We start from the raw sequence: 20592 nt of genomic DNA, 5'->3' as shown, positions 1-20592 counted from the left end.
TATGCACAATGACTTGGTCACCATGGCTGTCTCTGGTAATAAATTCCACAGATTCACCTCCCTCTAGCAAAATAAATTCCTCCTCATCTCCTCAGCTCGAAGTAAGTTGCAGTAAGTTGTAAAACTAGTCAGCTCTATCATGAGTACTAGTCTCCCTAGTATCCAAGACAACTTCAAGGAGCGCACCACCTTAGGAAGGCAGCGTCAATCATTAAGGAACTCCACCTCACCACCCAGGTCGTGCCATCTTCTCGTTTTTACTGTCAGGAGGGAGGAACAGAAGCCTTAAGCACACACTCAGCAATTTGGGAACAGCTTCTTCCCCTCTGCTGTCCAATTTCTAAATGGACATTGAACCCATGAACACTACCTTACTACTTTTTTTAATTTCTGTTTTATTTTGAACTACTTATTTTAACTTAACTGTTTAATAGACATACATATATTCTTCGCAAACACGAGGAAATCTGCAGCTGCTGGAATTTCAAGCAACACACATAAAAGTTGCTGGTGAACGCAGCAGGCCAGGCAGCACCTCTAGGAAGAGGTACAGTCGACGTTTCGGGCCGAGACGTCGACTGTACCTCTTCCTAGAGATGCTGCCTGGCCTGCTGCGTTCACCAGCAACTTCTATGTGTGTTACATATATACTTATTCTAATTCAGTTTATTTCACTATATTTATTTATCATGTATTTTATCGTACTGCTGCCGTAAAGTTAAAAAATTTCACGACATATGCCGATGTTATTAAATCTGATTCTGATTCTAAAGGGATGCCCTTGTATTCTGAGGTTGTGTCCTCTGCTCCTAGACTCTCCCACTATTGGAAACATCCTCTCCACATCCACACTATCTAGTCACATAGCTCATCATTATCAATGAATTACTGTACTTTGTCTGCTACTTTGCCAATTACAGTACCAACACATCTCAGAGAAAATCAAACCACGAATAAACAGGGAAACAGAAAAGTTGTGGTGCTGTTTGGAAAAAGGGACATCAATCAGCAATATATTTCAAATTACATACAGGAATCAAGGAACAATGGAAGTTGTTGAGTCATATAGTCACAGTAAGGCTCAAGTTCAAGTTTATTGTCATCTAACTGTACATGTATACAACCAAACAAAACAATGTTCCTCCACACCATGGTACGCCCACAAAACATGTGTCACATACAGCTCATAAAACAAAATATTACCATAAATAATTTAATGAAATATAATTCAAAATGCATGTAGTGCACAGCACAGGTAAACAGTAATCAGCTCGTTGTTGTGTTGACGAGACCTCAGAGGTGGCAGTGTATTCTTTTGTCTCACAACCTGGGGGAAGAAACTGTTACCCAGTCTGGCAGTCTTAGTCCTGATGCTCCTGTACCTCCTTCCTGATGTTAGTGAGTCAAAGAGATTGTGGGAAGAGTGGTAGGGATTCTCAACAATACTTTGGGCCCTTCAAATACAATGTTCCAAGTAAATGTCAGAAATAGGGAAATGTTACAGACACTGAATAGGCCCTTCAGCCCATTGTGTCCATTCTGACATGTTTGCCCATCTATGTAATTGTACTTGTCTGCATAAAGACTGTCTCCTACAACGCTTTGTCTATTTAAGTGTCGGTTTAAATGTTTCTTAGACATGGTGGTTTATCTGACTTCACCACCTCTTCTAGCAGCAAGTCTCAATTATCAATCATTCTACGTGTTTAAAAAAACACTTCCCTCAAATCCCTTTGAGAAGTATTCATTTAGGACACTGCTCACATCACCTAGCTCCACACATAGATTACCCCTTTGGTCCTGTAAATTCAAAGTAAATTTATTATATGTATATATCCCCAAATACTACCCTGAGATTCATTTTCACAGAAAGCCTGCAGGAAAATGAATCTCAGGTCAGTATTTGGTGCTTGATCTTTCCCTGGCTATCCTCTTGCTCCTGATACACTTAGAGAATGTCTTGAGATTCTCCTTAAATCTTACTTGCCTATAATGCTTCACAGCTCCTTTTAGCCCTCCTAATTTCTTTCTTAAATTCTCTCCTAACTTCTATATTCCTCAAAAGATTACCTCAATCCCAAGTGCCCTTACCTTCGATGTGTTTTCCTGTATTAATCACATTTCTCACCCCTCCACATTTTCATCAACATCTCCCCCACCCCCCGCCATCCCCAGATTCTACCACACATGTACACTCTAGGAGAAATCGGCAGTTTCCAATTATCCTTGCAACCTTGATTGTGGGAGGAATTCAAAGCAACCGTTGGAAATCCATGCAATCACGGGGTGGAGGGGGCGGTGAGGGGGAGGGGGACATACAGACACCATGTAGACATCACTCAAAGTCTGAATCGAATTTCAGTCACTGGCACCACATGGCAGTGGCTCCGGTAATGGTACCACAGTGCTGCTCACAAGTAAAAGGTCAGACATGATCCATTGAATTTAACACAAGGTGCTGGAAATCCAGAGTAATGCACACAAAATGCTGGAGGAGTTCAGCAGGTCAGGAACCATCTATGGAAAGGAATAAAGAGTTGACATTTCAGGCCAAGACCCTTCGTTAGGGCACTTACAGACTTTAATCCTGGTCGGTGTCCTATTTGTCCAGCAATCTGTTGTGTGACTAGATGGACTAGTGCTCTCACATCCAACTTGTTATGATCTTGCACTTCTCTGTAGCTATTAAACGTTATGCTGCATTGTTATTGTTTTGCATTGTTCTACCTGATTGCACTGTGTTTCCTGATAAGTCAGCTCACCAAAGGTTATGGCAAGAAGGCAGGTGTGTGGGGTTGAGTGGGATCCGGGATCAGTCATGATAGAATGGTGGAGCAGACTCAATGGGCTGAATGGCCTAATTCTGCTCCTATTTCTTATAGAATAATAGAAATCTACAGCACATTACAGGCCCTTCAGCCCACAATATTGTGCCAACTATATAACTGACCCTAGAAACTGCCTAGAATTTCCCTATTGCATAGCCCTCTATTTTTCTTAAACTCCATGTACCTGAGTCTCTTAAAAGACCCTACTTTATCCGCCTCTACCAGTGTCATTGGCAGTGATTCCACACACCCATTACTCTCTGTGTAAAAAACTTACCTCTGACATTCCCCTTGTACCTACTTCCAAGCACCTTAAAACTATGCCCCCTCGTGTTAGCCATTTCAGCCCTGGGAAAAAGCCTCTGACTATCCACACGATCATTGCCTCTCATCATCTTATACATCTCTATCAAGTTCATTCACCCTATTCTCATTAGGCATGCTCTCCAATCCAAGCAACATCCTTGTGTAACGATTTAATCGGAATGAACAGTGTGCAAGACAAGATTTTCACTGCATCTCAGTACATGTGACAATAATCAACCAATATCAATACATTTTCCAGCCCTAGCTGGTGTAGGACAGATGAACAAAGTGCTTCCAGAACCTTGGCACAGCCTGAGTGAACATGGTGATGTCCACGAGAGGTTAGATATGGCATCAATCAGGTCTCCCGTGTGATTCTAATGCTCTGCAGTGTGGATGACTTGGGAGAGCTTAGGTTAATTTCCTACCATTAGTTTTCCGAAATGATACACTCAATCATTGAGTGGATGTGGAGGGCACGTTTCCTATAGTGGGGGAGTCTAGGACCAGAGGGCACAGCCTCAGAATGGAAGGACGGCCCTTTAGAACAGAGTTGAGGAGGAACTTCTTTAGCCAGAGGGCGGTGAATCTGTGGATTTCTTTGCCACACGTGACTGTGGAGGCCAAGATGTTAGTCATACTTAAAGCAAAGCTTAATAGGCTCTTGATTAGTAAGGGTGTCAATAGTTACAGGGAGAAGCTGGAGAATGGGATGAGAGGGATAATAAATCAGCTATGTAGCAGCAAACATAAAAGGTCAAATGACCTAATTCTGTTTCTGTGTTTTATGGTTTTATGGTCAACCCTTGGAGTGAGGCTTGAACTCGTAACACTTTGTCTTACATTAGTTGCACTTTAGTGTGACGAGTTTTCACATTATCACATCATCAAAGGGCAATTACTTTGATTGCCAGGTTTAACTGTCAATGATAAGTTTAATTGCCAATTAAAATGAAAACCACCAAGTAAGCAGAAGTCCAGGACTGATGTACAATGTGCATAAAACCAATGGCGTGTGGTGTAAATCAACAGTGAATTCTGGGGATTGACAACACTATTCATTAATGCCTTGAATTTACTGGACAATTTTCCCATTCATTATGGCATACCTTTCCAAGATGCTATTAGTTTTTCAGCAAGATTTGCCCTTTTGTCCTGATGCACTAGATTATTTACTTTCTACCTCTTTCTCTGCACAATAAAACCACTGGCTGCAAAGCTGGACCTGCCTCTTAATCTGCGGCCTTTTAAGGTGCTCAAATTCATGGAGAAGTCACTTTATCATTGTACTTTTATTTGCTTTCCTTCTAATTAGTTTCTGCCAAGACATCCCCCTAATGAGGTGTGCAGGTAATACGCACACAGAGCATCTGCCTATGCTATATGAATCCACCGGTCTCTGAAGGAATAAGTAGATCGGAAAGAAAAGAATTATGAGAAACAAGCAACACAGAAAGGGAGAAAGTTAAACAGAAAAGATTTATAAAGATGAAACACATTTATTATTTTCTGATAAAAAAAAGACACAATCAGAAACAGATGTAATATCACTAAAGTATGTCCTAAAATTTGTTGTTTTGCAGAAGCAGTATGGTGCAATACAAAAAAATGCAATAAGACAGAGATTTAAAATAAATAAATAATATTGCAAAAAGAGGGGAAAAATAGTGAAGTGGTGTTCATGGGCTGGTTCCTTATCTGTTCAAAAATCCGATGGCAGAAGGGAAGAAGCTGGTCCTAAAACATTGAAGCTGGTTCCTGTACCTTCTCCCTGATGGAAGTATTAAGAAGAGAGCATGTCCTGGTTGATGGGGGTCCTAAATAATGGATACCGCCTTTTTGAGGCATTGCCTTTTGAAGGAATCCTCAGTGCTGGGGAGGCCAATGCTCATGATGGAGCAGGCTGAGCTCACAGCCATCAGCAGCTTTTTCCGATTCTGTGCAGTTGCCCCTCCTTACCAGATGGTGAAACAACCAGTTAGAATACTCCCGATGGAACATGATAATTAATGGCAGTGGATAGAAAATAAATAAGAAATAATAGGGAAATGTTTGTAAGGCAGTATTCTTCAGAGAAAAATATATGGTATCAAGCTTTAAAATCATAAACACATGTATAGGGCATGCTTTCACATTTGGTTCATTTTAGAGGTGACTTTATTCTACTTATATCACTGGAAAATAAGTATATTTGGTTTTCTAAAGATTCAGATGACTACATAAATTGTTGGCTTCTGGAATAAATTGCAACTAAATTGCTAATGATAACAACACCTGTATAAAGCAACTTGTCTGGCCACTGCAAATTTACGAATCCATTTTTGTACCCCCGAGCAATCTAGCAACATCATTGACTCAAGTATTCTGGAATAAGTTCATAAGCAAATGCAATTGCTTGTTTGTGGATGCACAATTTCCAAAAGCAAATTCCTCCTTATATGAGGTATTACCAGCTCAGAGTTTGACCAGTGTAAAAACAAATAGAAGTCGGTCTTCAGAATTATTGTTTTATTTTTGGTGAAGGGAAAAAAAAAAATCAAATTCTACATGTGGAGTTGCAGGAATGAAAAATAGCTCTACCCAAATTTCCCGAGAAATCAAAACATTGAAATTCTCACTTCTTGCAGAGAATTTGTGATCGGATTTTGGAATGGAGGGCACTTGAATGACACCTCAACATACTCGTGTGTTCTATAGCAGCGAGGCAGTGGCTTGGTGTGGATGGGTTTGGATTAGTCACAGATAATTCCTACAGATAGTCCTCAAGGAGAACACACACAACTTGCTGCAGGAACTCAGCAGGTTAAGCAGCATTTATGGAGGGGAATAAACAGTTGACATTTTGGACTGAGCCCTTTCACTGGGACGGGAAAGAAAAGGGGCAGAAGCTAGAACAAGAAGGTGGGGGCAGAGGGGGGAAGGAGTACAAGGTAGAAGGTGAAAGGGGAAGACAGGTGAGGAGAAATGTAGGTGGGTGAGGGGGGGGGAATGATGTGAGAAGCTGGGAAGTGATTGGTGAAAAATCTAAAGAGCTTCACTCCATCCACAACAAGCATGGTTTCCGGAGGCCAACCATTTAAATTCTGCTCCCCATTTCCATTCCAACAGGCTGATCCATGTCCTCCTCTACTAATACGATGAGGCCACCCTCAGGTTTGAGGAGCAACACCTCATATTCTGTCTGGGTTATGTCCAACCTGATGACATGAACATTAATTTCTTTAAGTTCCAGTAATTTCTCCCACCTCCCCCTTCTCTATTTTCCCATTCCCCATTCTGGCTTACCTCTTACCTCTTCTCTTCTCCTCACCTGCCTGTCACCTCCCTCTGGTGCCCCTCCTCCTTTCCTTTCTCCTACGGTCCACTCCCCTCTCCTATTAGATTTATTCCTCTTCCACCCTTTACTTCCTCCATCTCTGATGTTGGTGATACTCAAGGGGATATATTGTAGAAGTTTTAAGGATATAAAGGATCTGTTCTCCAGAAATTCCTTTATATCCTTAAAACTTCTACTATCAGGGAGGTGGTACAGGAAATTGAGAACCCACACCCACTCTTTTGCCAATAGCCTCTCGCCCTCCACCATTAGATTTCCAAAATGTCCATGAATACCTCACTACTTCTCTTTTCCACTATTTATTTATTATTGGTGACTTGAAGTAATTTTTATATCTTGCATGTACTGCTGCCACTAAAGAACAAATTTCATGACTTATGTCAGTGATTCTGATCCTCTTCAACCAAATTTCTCTAATCTCCTGAAGAATCCCTTGAGAGGCCAAGCTCCTCAATGGAAGTTCCTATCTCAGACCACACAATCCTCCCCCACCCCCAGGCTTCAACGTGGCTCATTGACAATCCGTACTCTCCCTCTTCAGTCACTTACCTGATTGCCAGGCTCTTCCTAGATCCCAATAAAGCCTGCAGCCATGAGCCCTCTCCCTCCTGCATATTTGGGCCTAGTGTTTGCCTTAGGCAGCACACATTTTGACCATGGAATATCCTGTCAGTAACTATGAGACTTTGGGCCTAGGTCATGGATTTCATCACAACAGGCTCATGCCTGAAACAGTTATTGATGCCTCACTGAAACAAGCATCCAGTAAATGCAATAGAGTTGTAGACCACTATTCCAGAGCAAATTGATTATGCCCGTTCTACAAAATGTTACATACCCTGTCAAACTCAACTCTTTATTCCTTTCCAAAAATGCTGCTTGGACTGCTGAGTTCATCCAGCATTTTGAGTATGTTATTTTGGATTCCTAGTATCTGCAGAATCTCTTGTGTTTATTATATAGGTATCCATTAGTCTCGCGAGACCATGGATTTGCGCCTTGGAAGGTTTCCAGGGCGCAGGCCTGGGCTAGGTTGTATGGAAGACCAGCAGTTGCCCATGCTGCAAGTCTGCCCTCTCCACACCACTGATATTGTCCAAGGGAAGGGCATTAGGACCCATACAGCTTGGGACCAGTGTCGTCACAGAGCAATGTGTGGTTAAGTGCCTTGTTCAAGGACACAACACGCTGCCTCAGCTGAGGCTCGAACTAGCGACCTTCAGATCACTAGACCAACGCCTTAACCACTTGGCCACGTGCCAACACCACTTGCGTCTATTGTTTTTTCATAATGATGTGACAGAGAGCGCTTGGTAAATGCACTCTGTAGCCACACACACACACCTTCCCCCCCACCCCCCCTTGATATTTTGCTGTCATTGCACGGAGTGTGCACACTTCAATGTCTTCCACCAGTATATTCTAATAATGGGTTGGTTTTATGGCATTTTCCTGCTACATTCGGTGGAATATCCCATTTCTTCCGTGATGGGGATGTGTAAATGTGTGTATATATTGTTAGTATACTATATTGAAAGTAGATACTTGTGTTTGTTGTGAACATTGTGGGGTGCATCATATTCTAATTTATGTATAGTCTTAATTTAACTTTGTGGGTAATTACAGATGGTATGTCCTGTTGCCTAAAAAAATGAGCTGGATTGTTCTCAATAGGAGAGAGAGAGTTCGAGCTGCCAGGAGTTCATTCTGGGCGAAGTATAGAGCTGTTATTGTGATTTGGCAGTTTTCTTTTCACTACTTTCATTAGTTTTTATAAGTTTGGTTTTTTGACGCACTGAAGAAACACTCTTGCACTCTTGAAAGTGCTAAGCGACTCCAGCCATTTTTCTTCAGTCATAACCCATGTATGTAACAGATGACTAGTAAAGACTGTACAAGGAATTTTTTAAAAGAACTCAATTTCTTTCAGGTTGATGACTTTCCTCTAGTGGGATCTCGGTCTTTAATTCTTGAGGACTCTTTGGCTTTCCCAGATGATTGGCAACTCTATTTTAGGGCCAAAAGGGGAAATAGGTTGATAACAACGCTGCTAGAATTGACTTAAAAACAGAATTAGATTTGATAGAGAGGGGGATAGTGGGAAGAAACAAGATGAGATTTCAAACTTATATTTTTATTATCAAATATTCACTCTGCCTAAGCCCACTGGCCATACAAATGAATGAACCCATATCGTCTCTCACCATTTTTTTGATGTTAAATCGCATTCCTAATATTTCTCCCATTTGACTGTTGTGGTAACCAAGGCAGAAATTATTTGCATTCTGACTGGGTGCGCAGCTCAAGCGGCTGATATAATCACACCCACTCGTTCCTGGTTACCTTCACAACTAACAAATAGCAGCAGATGTTTCTGGATGTAGCCTAAGCTTGATTTGATTTCAATCAAACCAAGGCCAAGAAGTGCAGATGATGGAAACCTGAAATAAATTTAAAACCGAGGAAATACTCAGTTGGTCAAGCAACATGTGAAGGAAGAAAAATGCTTGCCTTCATCACTTTGGGCATAGAATATAGGAAGTCATGTCAGGGATTAAGGATTAACTTTATTCACCATTTACATTTACACGTATTAGGAAATTGCTGTGGCATGTTGGCACAACATGCACAAAAATATTCAATGATTATAAAGAATTATAGAAAAATAATGTTAGAAGTACAGATATGGAATAAAATGTGCATAAATATCTAGATACCAGCATGCAAGGAACAGTTGCAGATGTCACAGATGTATAAAACTCGAGTAAGGCTGCATTTGGAGTGCAGTTCTGATTTGTCCATTACAGGATGGATGTGAAGGATTTCCAAAGGTCACAGACGAGGTTTACCAGGATGCTGCTTTGATTAGAGGGCATGAACTAGAAGGAGAGGATGGATAAACTTAGACTATTTTCTCTGGAGTATCAGAAGCTGAGGACCTGATAGAAGTCTATAAAACCATGAAAGACATAGATAGGGTAGACTGCCAGAATCCTTTTCTCAGGATAGACACGTCAAATTTTAGAGGATACAGCTTTAAAATGAGTGCGAGGAAGTTTAAAAGGGCACATTTTTTACAGTGTGATGGGCGCCTAGAACACGCTGCCAAGAGGGAGTGGTAGAAGCAGATGCAATAGTGGATTTAAGTGTGGAAGAAAATTAAATTTTGTCATCGAACTTGACTAGCTTAGTATTGCCTAAGAGTTGGATCATGAGGGTGACAGGATAAAACTCAGACACTGTCTTGCTTGTGCTAACTAACAATAGCTAGCAATAGATCTTGCTAATAACAAGGTATGGCTAGCCTTTGTCCAAGACTGTCTGGCTAATTGATGAGCTGAATGTATATGTGCAGTTATAATTTTGTGTCCTGCACGGAAACATTTGTGAACTGGATGATACCTAACACATTCTTCTTGAAATCGCTGAATAAGTATATTTAGCTGTTGGCTATTGCCCAAAATTTACTGTATAAATTTAAGATGTAATTTGACATTGGCAAAGTTGTAAGGGAATGGATCCCCGTGATCACGTAATAAAGGGTTAACCATATACTGAGTTCTGTGTCTTTATTTCAGTTTGATAACGGGGTAAATTCTCTTACAGTAAAATACGGCAAATCAGGGTAGATCCTTTGTCAGACAGGAACATGTATATACAGAGAATGGAAGGATAGGTATCATGTACAGGCAGGAGAGATCAGCTTAATTTGGCATCATGCTTAGCACAGATATCATGGTCCAAAGTGCCTATTCCTGGGCTGTACCGTTCTATGTTCTACGTACTGGAGTCATCCATCCATTACATGCTGTGTATGTAAATTGAAACTAGCAATATGTTCCACCTGTTGTTAAGAAGGACATATACATTTGTACAAAGCCATAAAAGCCAAGGCAGTATCTCACAGGAATTCTAGTGACTAAAGAGAGGAAGTTTTCACAGGAAGACACTACAGAGAGGAAGTCTACGCACTTCTACACCTGTCATAGCATCTTGCACTGACACTCCTAGAAAACAAGGACAATTATGTCAGAATGCTGATTCTAGATTTCATTTCCACATTCAACACTACTGTCCCGCAGACTTTGGTGAACAAACTCTGCTCCTCCATCTAAATACGCCACTGGGAGGACTTCCTAGCCAACTTTAGATAGTCAGGATGCAAGGCCACTCCTCCCTCCCCATTATCCTCAACGTGGGTGCCCCCCAGGGCTGTGTGCTGAGCTCACTGCTGTACACTCTGCTCACACATGACTGCATTGCCAAATTCCCGATTAATCACAATGTCAAGTTTGCGAATGACATGACAGAGGTGGGGCTCATCACCAACAACAATGAGACAGCTTACAGAGGAGTGGTGAAAGAGCTAGAAGCCTGAAGCTGGGCAAATTACTTCTTTCTCAATGTCAACAAGAGAAAGGAGACTGGTATCAATTCAGGGGAACTTGAACCATAGATACCCCTCTTTACATCAGCAAGGGGGTGGTGAGGGATTGGTCTGACCTCACTTGGAGTATTGTGAGCAGACTTGGGCCCCATATCTGAAGAAAGATGTACTGGCATTGGAGGGAGTCCCAAGGAGGTCAAAGAATGATTCCAGGAATGAAAGGGTTAACGTATGGGGAGCATTTGGTGGCTGTGGGTCTGTATTCTCTGAAGTTTAGAAGAACGAGGGGGGAAATCTATCATATATAGAAAGGCCCACGTAGAGTGGATATGGAGAGGTTGTTTCCTGTAGTGGTGGAGTACTGTCTAAGAACAGAAGGATATCCATTTAGAACAGAGGTGAGGAGGAATTTCTTTAGCCTGAAGGTGAGGAATCTGTAGAGGCCATCATTGGATAGATTTACAACAGAGGTTGATAATTTCAGAGGGTGCTTGTGACGGAGAGCACTCGGTAAATGCACTCCTCCTTACACGTGCGCTTCACACACACACAAATATTGTCTTGTCATTTTGCAGTCATTGCACTGAGTGTGTGCACTTCAATAGCTTCCCCCAATAGATTGTCACAATCGGTCCTAAATGGAGTTGATGCGCTCAGGTTGGCTTATGGTGCCTTTCCCACCATACACAGCACAATATTCCATTTCTTTAGTAATGGGGATGTGTAAATGTTGTTTGTAGACTGTATTTAAGGTAGATGCTTCAGTCTATTTTGTAATATGTTTGGTAATTAGATTTTGGGGTACATCATATTCTACGCTTTGTTGTTTTTTAAAGATGGTATGTCCCAGTATAAAATAAAGGAGCTGTTCACCCTCGGTAGGTGGAAAGATCTGGGCTGCCAGTTCACACTGAACAAAAATAAGTATGGAGCTATTATTATCTTTTCTTGTAGCTATCTTTTTGCAATTTCTTTTCACTATTTTCACTAATTTTTGTAAGTTTGATTTTTGATGCACCTAATAAACACCCTTGCACAAAAGTGCTTAGTGACTCCAGCCATTTTTCCTTTGGTTCTAACCCACATACCTAACAATGTTAAAGGTTATGAGGAGAGGGATAATAAATCAGCCATGATAGAATGGCAGAGCAGACTCGATGGGCCGAATTGTGTAATCCTACTCCTTTGTCTTATGGTCTTATGGCGGCATATCAGTAGAAAGTGCGAGTAGTTTCGAACTCTTGGGAGTATACATCTTGCACAACCTCGGCAGGTCCTAGGCAGATCCAACACAATCAAACGTAGAAACATAGAAAACCTACAGCACAATACAGGCCCTTCGGCCCACAAAGTTGTGCCGAACATGTCCCTACCTCAGAAATTACTAGGCTTACCCATAGCCCTCTGTTTTTCTAAGCTCCATGTACCTATCCAAAAGTCTCTTAAAAGACCCTATCGTATCCCCTCCACCACCGTTGCCAGCAGTCAAGAAAGCTCATCAATGCTTCTATCTTCTGAGGAGGTTAAAGAGAGCTGGACTATGCACATCAGTACTCACGTCCTTCTACAGATGCGCAGTAGAGGGCATTCTAATAAGCTGCATCACTGCATGGTACGGAAACTGTACTGTGGCTGATAGGAAGGCTCTACAATGCATTATCAAAACTTTCCAACGTCTCACCAGCACCAGCCTACCCGCCATCAAGGCCGTATATACAGGAAGATGCTAGATAAAGAACAGTAACCTCACCACCCTGCTCATGGACAGTTTGTCCCACTCCCGTCAGAGCGGAGGCTATGCAGAATCCACCCCAGGACTAATAGACTCAATAACAGTTACCTTCCTCAAGCATTAAGACTGATCAACACCTCTGCCCATGAATTCATCCCGTCACCACTACTTTATCATTTCTGAATGAGTTACCTTACGTACAGACACTCCTGTGCCTAGCATCACTTTATGGACATACAATCAATCTCTGTATATAGTTATCTTATGCATTTATATTTATTGTGAATTATTATTATTGTTATACCTTCTTGTGTTTTTTTGGGCTGCATCAGATCCCGAGTAACAATTATTTCATTCTCCTTTACACTTGTGTACTGGAACTGACATTAAACAATCTTGAATTTCCCTTGAACTGATGCTAATGTCATACTTACAAATGGGCTACATGTAGAATTTACATCAAATGCAGAAAATAAAACAATTTCATCACAAAAGTATGGCCCAATGCTTCAAAATCACACATATATAGAAATAGCAATGTTCAAAATAATTCCTGCAAAACTGTTAATGGATCCTTAATATTCTCTTCCACACTAAGCCAGCTACTGTAAACATCATTTGCATCTTATATGCACCAAAACATTAAACACTACAAGAATTAGTTTTTACTAAACGAGGTAGGTTTCATGCAAGTGCACAGCTAAATGTGGATAAAAGACAATATTTACTTTGGTCACAAACCAAAAGCTTTTGTCAACATTTTTAATCTTATTATATCTTAACTGCAGAACTGCAAAGGTGGAGACTCCTTTATTTCAATATGATCATATGTTTGAGCATTTAAAAACACTCAAGACAAAATTTCATGGTGCCACATGAAAAACAAATACTGCAGATGCTAGAAATCTGAAATAAAAACAGAAAATGCTGGAGGCACTCATAAGGCCAAGCAGCATCTATGGAAACGAAATCAAGAGTTAGCATTTCAGATTGAAGGTGCATTGTCAGAATACCATATGGGCATTTAGGAGATGGAAGCACTAGTTTCACATCAGAAATATTGGAAAATTAAGTTCCAGTTTCAACAATTAGATACAGACCTGCAATAACAATAATATAATATAAAGTAAATCTGAAAAATATCTTATGAAGACAGATGTTATCAGATAAATGTTCAAATAAAGACTTGGAACAGAATAAGGTTGTCTTAAATAGGGTCATAGTCACCAAACCAAGAATACCGAAAAGGTAAATTTTGGAAGAGGTTCAAACTGAATATTATGGTCTTGTGAGAAGAAAGTAAAAGCGAGAAGTTTTGTGTGTTGGTTAGCATAGAGTTAACGCCTCGAAGGTGAAACAGAGAAATCAGAACTACAGAACCAATCTAGTCGAAGACACCATTGCAAAATTGAAAATGACCAACAAGATTTTACCAAAGAGTGTCATTGATTACTGGATGAAAGCGTCTTTACAAAGTCTCTGAATTTCTAGATAGTTATTCAAAATGAACCAAGTAGAAACATGAACACAAGAAAGTCTGCAGGTGTTGGAAATACAAAGCAACTCACTCAACATGCTGGAGGGATTCAGCAGGTCAGGCAACGTCTATGGTAATGAATAGATTGTTGGGTGCAATACTAGAAAAAAAAAGTTTTTTGTCATTCCATGGCTTACCAGGAGAACTGGAGTTGGATAACTGTTCTCACTTCATGCTTTACTATTTGATTATCTTATGAAATAAAATGATATTAAGCACAGAGACACAAATGATTCTGAAGATGCTGGAATCCTTGAACAACACATACAAAATACTGGAGGAACTTAGCAGGCCAGACAGTAACTATAAATGGAAATTCCTTCCATTGATGCTGCTTGATTTGCTGAGTTCTTCCAGCATTTTGTAATATTAAGTGAATCCTTAATTCATTGTAAAATACAACACCAAATGTGGTTACTGGGAGATCAGTGAGAATTACACTCAGTGGCCACTTTATTAGGTACACCTGTACACCTGCTCGTTAATGCACATATCTAATCAGCCAATCATGTGGCAGCAACTCAATGCATAAAAGCATGCAGACATGGTAAAGAGGTTCATTGGTTATTCAGATCAAACATTAGAATGGGAGAAAAACGTGATCTATGTGACTTTGACCTTGGAATGATTGTTGGCGCCAGTCAGGGTGGTTTGAGTGTCTCAGAAACTGCTAATCTCTGGGGTTTTCACATACAACCATCTCCAGAGTTTACAGAGGATAGTGTGAAAACTAAAAAACATCCAGGGAGCATAGCAACACTCACAACACGCTGGATGAACTCAGCAAGTCAGGCAGCATCCGTGGAAACGATCAGTCAATGTTTCGGGCCGGAACCCTTCGTCAGGACTGTAGGCGGAAGGGGCAGAGGCCTTATAAAGAAGGTGGGGGGAGGATGGGAAGGAGAAGGCTGGTAGGTTCCAGGTGAAAAACCAGTAAGGGGAAAGATAAAGGGGTGGGGGAGGTGATAGGCAGGAAAGGTGAAGAAGGAATAGGGGAAAGCACAATGGGTAGTAGAAGGAGACGGAACCATGAGGGAGGTGATAGGCAGCTGGGGGAGGGAGCAGAGTGAAATTGGGATAGGGGAAGGGAATTACCGGAAGTTGGAGAATTCTATGTTCATACCAAGGGGCTGGAGACTACCTAGACGATATATGAGGTGTTGCTCCTCCAAACTGAGTTTAGCCTCATCATGGCAGTAGAGGAGGCCATGTATGGACATATCTGAACGGGAATGGGAAACTATCCAGGGAGCATAGTTCTGTGGGGGAAAACACCTTGTTAATGAGAAATATCAGAGGAGAACAGCCAGACCAGTTCAAGCTGACAGGAAGGCAACAGCAACTCAAATGACCACTTGTTACAACACATTGAACTTTGAAGTGGTTGAGCTACAACAGCAGAAGACCATGAACACACACTCAATTGCCACTGAGTGTATTAAGGTAACTTTGAAGAAACACGGTTGCTGAAGTTTAACCACATGACATCAATTAGCAATCTTTTTGCTAGACTACTGTAATGGCACCTTCATAGCAGGTTATATTCCTTCTGTGCTATTTATGCAAAGGATATGATTAAGTGAGTTCAGTCAAATTTTGTGGAGACAGTGGAAAAAAAAGGTGATTGAAACAAAAACAAAATTGTGAGTCAGCTCAGAGAGAGAAAATTGACTTCAGTTACATGATGAAATTTTTTGTGTTAACACTAGCAAAACTGACACAAAGGAAGACAAATTTGAAGTGATAGCTGAAATATGCAATGCAGTAGTATCAACTGGAAATATTGATTTGAACTTTTTTACTTATTTATAAATAACTAAGTAGATAGATAGATAAGTAAGTGGAAATAGAATCATATGATCAAGTAGGTAAAGAATCATATACCACCAAGAGATATGCCATAAAATATTGTAAAGTAATGTGATTATGGCTATTTTTCTAATATTAATCTGGAGGAGATGGTAAGGAAAAGGCACAATATTCTACTCAATTAATTCAAGACCCATCCCCATGCTAAGAAGTGGGTATAACCCGAAGAACACATGCTCCATATGAAGATCATAGAAACCCCAAAAGCTTGTGAATACATTCAGTCTCTAAGTAATGTGCCTGTATGAAAGTTTCTTCCTTTTCAAATACAGCAGTCTGTCTATATGGAAAAGATGCACATGTATGACATAGTTAGGGAGTTAAATAAACCAGGTCAGCATGTCCTAGCAGCTTTCTGTGCACTTTAACATTTCTCCATGCACTCTGCGTTATTTGGTCCTTAAAGAAATCATGCATGGTGCACATTTTATGCCATGGACTCCTATCATTAGCCGAGAGATCCATGGACCCCAGGCTGGGAACTCTTGATGTTGCAGATATATGTTAAAAGGAGGTTCAGGGAAAAGAGATCTGGTTTCAGGGTACTTGAAGACATATGATAAAATAGGCCATGGTCAACATTGTTTCCTCAAGGGGAAATCTTGCCTGACAAATATGTTTGAATTCTTTGAAGAGATAGCAAGCGCGATAGACAAAGGAGAATCGGGTGATGTAGTGTACTTGGATTTTCAGAAGGCTTTTAGCAAGGTGCCACGCATGAGGCTGCTTAACAAGCTAAGAGCCCATGGTATAACAGGAAAGATACTAGCATGGATAATATAGTGGCTGATTGGAAGGAGACTGTGGAAGGATTCAAGACTCTTTGGATATGTAGGGTTTAACCTAATAGCTTGTGAATGCTCTTAAAATTCAGCTAAAGTCCTTGCTCTTAGAAGTTAGCTGAAAGACCTTGGTAATGTCTAAAGAAAAATGTTATGGCGCCGCATTTATGTAATGCTATTGTTTGTTGAAATTTAGGCCAGGTTCAAAGTCACGCTGTTTGTTACATTTTAGGCCTAAGTTCACAGTCAAGCAATGTTATTGTTAAGTGCTTTTAGTCACGTACGCAGTGTCTATATAATGAAGCGTGTCTGAAAGCTAATGAGAGCTTCTGAGCACCACTTTTAGGAAAAGAGGCTGTCCGTTATATAATGTATAAATAAAGTCCTTTAGTCTGAAACAATTCTCTGAGTCGGCCTGATTTGTTCTGTCTGCTGCTCCTGAGATTTTTCCACAACAGAGACAAACAGTGGGAATAAAGGGAGCCTTTTCTGGTTGACTACCAGTGGCTAATGGTGTTCTACAGGGGTCTGTGTTGGGACCACTTCTTTATATGTTGTATGTCAATGATTTGGATAATGGAACTGATGGCTTTGTTGCAAAGTTTGTGGACAATATGAAATATAGGTGGAAGTGCAGGTAGTTTTGAGGAAGTCGAGAGACTACAGAAGGAATTAGACAGATTAGGAGAATGGGCAAAGAAGTGGCAGATGGAATACAATGCCGGGAACTGTATGGCCATGCACTTTGGAAGAAGAAATGTAAGGGTTGACTATTTTCTAAATGGAGAGAAAATTCAAAAATCTGAGGTGCAAAGGGGACTTGAGAGTCCTTGTGCAGGATTCCCTAAAAGTTAATTTGCAGGTTTAGCCTGTGGTGAGGAAGGTAACTGCAATGTTAGTATTCATTTCAACGGGACTGGAATATAAAAGCAAGCAGGTAATGTTCGGGCTTTATACAGCACTAGTGAGGCCTTACTTGGAGTATTGAGAACAGTTTTCAGCCCCTTATCTTAGAAAGGATGTGTTGACACTGGAGAGGGTTCAAAGGAGGTTCACAAGAGTGATTCCGGGATTGAACTACATGTCATATGAAGAGCATTTGATGACGCTGGGCCTGTATTCACTATAATTCAAAAGAATGAGGTGTGACATAATGAAGCCTATCGAATGGTGAAAGGTCTTGACAGAGGGGATGTAGAGAGGATGCTTCCTATGGTGGGAAAGTCTAAAACCAGAGGACACAGCCTCAGAATAGAGGGGTGTCCTTTTCGAACAGAGATGAGTAGGAATTTCTTCAGCCAGAGAGTGGGGAATCTGTGGAATTCTTTGCCACTGGCACTTGTGGAGGCCAAGTCTTTATGTATATTTAAGGCAGAAGTTGATAGATTCTTGATTGGTCAGGGTGCGAAGGGATATGGGGAGAAGAAAGGAGATTGGGGCTGAGAAGAATAATAGATCAGCCATGATGAGATGGTGGACTTGATGGGCCAAATGGCCTAATTCTGTTCCTGTATCTTATGGTCTCATGGTCTTTAAATTGTTTACGGCTTAAGACAGAGACATTTCTCTTTGCCAATCAAATATTGTGGTTTGACCATTACCCAAATTGTACAGCAGCAATATTAGCATCTCTCTCCTTTTTGTATAGTGATTTATTGTCAAATAAATACAATTTATTATAAGTCACTCAGGATCAGGAGGATATTACATTATTTTAGGTAAAACCATTTTGAAATCAATAGCAATTAGCTTGGCTGATCTGGGATGGTAGTTATTGCAAAATAAAATTATTTTATCAAATGCCAATGTTGCAATATATTGTGATATCTTACAGGCTGCAATACTTGGCAATCTGATCACTGGTGCAAAATATCATTACTTTCCTGTAAACCTTCTGAACCCATAAAGATTATTTCAAAGCCCATTGTTCTGTCCACCAGTGTTTGAAAGGACAATATGTTCAGATGGACTTCAGATGCTGGAAATCCGAGACAATAACAGGGATGGGTAGAAGCACACAATGGGTTATAAAATTTTACTGCCAGTGAGATGGCAGCACGTGCGAATGCAGCAGCCTCTCAGGGGCCAACCAAAGGTGTACTTTTCTTTACAAAATTTGCTTTTTATGATCCACAGATAATTCTACTCCAAGAACATCAGATACTACGGGGCTACTTCATCAGTGAGCTGTTCGTTGATCAGAGTAGCTGGCCTGGTGTTGGCGGCGGGGCTGGCTGAAGTGTCACAGGGGCCAGCCCTGATGTTGGAGAGAGAGCCATCCAACCTGTCGAAGGGGCCGGCCAAGGCCTGCATGGTGGAGAAGGTGCTGGCCAGGATGTTGAAGATCCACTTGGGATATCAGATGAGCCTGCCGGTGTGTCGGAGGAGCTGATTTGGGTTTGGAGAAGCTGACCCTAGATGCAGACTGCTACTTGGAAGCATCGGAGTTTGTGCAGAAAAACGGTGGGAGATTGTCTCGGACACTTCACTTGCGATCGCAGGGATCAGTTGGATGGTGATAATGTAAGTTGCTACAGGCCTGTTACCTTTGTCTGGTAGTAGGACAGACGGCATGGGAGCTGTGTAGCCTCGGTTGTCATGACAACATGGCCTCAAGCCTCGGGCCTGCCTGCTACAACAGGCCTGTTGAGAGATACGCAAGTGCTTACAGCGTGGTGCCCAAACTCGGCTGGGGCCTAGCCTCTCCCATTGATGTTGCCCTCCCATGTTCAAGCAGTGGAATGACAGGCTGGATTGTGTGCATCTGTACACTGTTGGGAGATTGTACCATCGATTGCTGGAAATTGTTGCTCAGGGTCTTGGACTATATACATGTTTTTTTCTGTTTCCGAATGAATATGCTTCTTTGCTCACTATTTTTTATTATGCTACTCACTATTTTTGAATGTTTGCTTGCGATTTTAAATGTTTTGCACCTTGGCGCCAAAGTAATTCTGTCTCATTCAGTTGTGTCTATGTATGGTTTGACTGATAATTAAATTTGAATTGAATTTGATTTGATTTGATTTTCAGGAAACATGGGAAACTGTCAGCAATTTATGTAGAGTCTGCAGAGAGAGAGAGAGAGAGTGTGTGTAAGGGGACCTGAAGTTTGTACCCAGATTAGTGTGAATTATGGCCCAGTTGGTCGAGGTCATCCATTCACCCTAGATATGGGCAGGATGGTAACATAACACTTTACAGCACCAGTGATCAGGGATCAATTCCTGCTACTGTTTGTAAGGAGTTTGTACATTCTCCCTGTAACTGTGTGGGTTTCCTCTGGGTGCTCTGGTTTCCTCCCACATTCCAAAGACATACAGGTTAGTGAGTTATATTGACACTGGAAACACAGCGACAGCTGAGGGCTTCCCCAAGCACCTATTCAAACTGCACTGGTCGTTGATGCAAACAAACTATATTCTGACGTACATGTGACAAATAAAGCAAATCTTTATCTCTTTTAGATTTAGACACAGAATCCTAGGTTGGTAGGGAGTTGTACTAGTAGAAATTATGTTTGAACTGAGTCCTTTTTCCTTCGCCCAATCAGATATTAAAGATACAGCACGAATTAGAGAGATTCTAGAAGCTGAGGACAGGAAAGATTCTACTCAGCACTTCTATTGAGGATTTCTTGTAATGAAGCCCCATCCATTGCAGCCATTACCAGAGTGGCACTGCTTATCTTTGCCTAGCCACTGAAACCTAGCAAAATCTGTACCTGCAGCAGGTCAGTATTCAGACTCTGCAACTTTCCCTCTGCAGATGCCAGAACAACTTTCCACTAGCAGCACAGAGTATGGTTTGGCAA

General features: G+C 41.1%; 1 protein-coding gene across 1 annotated transcript in view; it reads right to left on the bottom strand.

The window, feature by feature from the left end:
• oca2 (oculocutaneous albinism II) overlaps nt 1-20592 on the bottom strand; it is a 503930-nt gene that overhangs the window by 135351 nt on the left and 347987 nt on the right. The window lies entirely within an intron of this gene.

This window comes from Mobula birostris, chromosome 7 (assembly GCF_030028105.1).
Source record: "Mobula birostris isolate sMobBir1 chromosome 7, sMobBir1.hap1, whole genome shotgun sequence".
Lineage (NCBI taxonomy): Eukaryota > Metazoa > Chordata > Chondrichthyes > Myliobatiformes > Myliobatidae > Mobula > Mobula birostris.
This window is presented reverse-complemented; position numbering and strand designations above follow the sequence as displayed.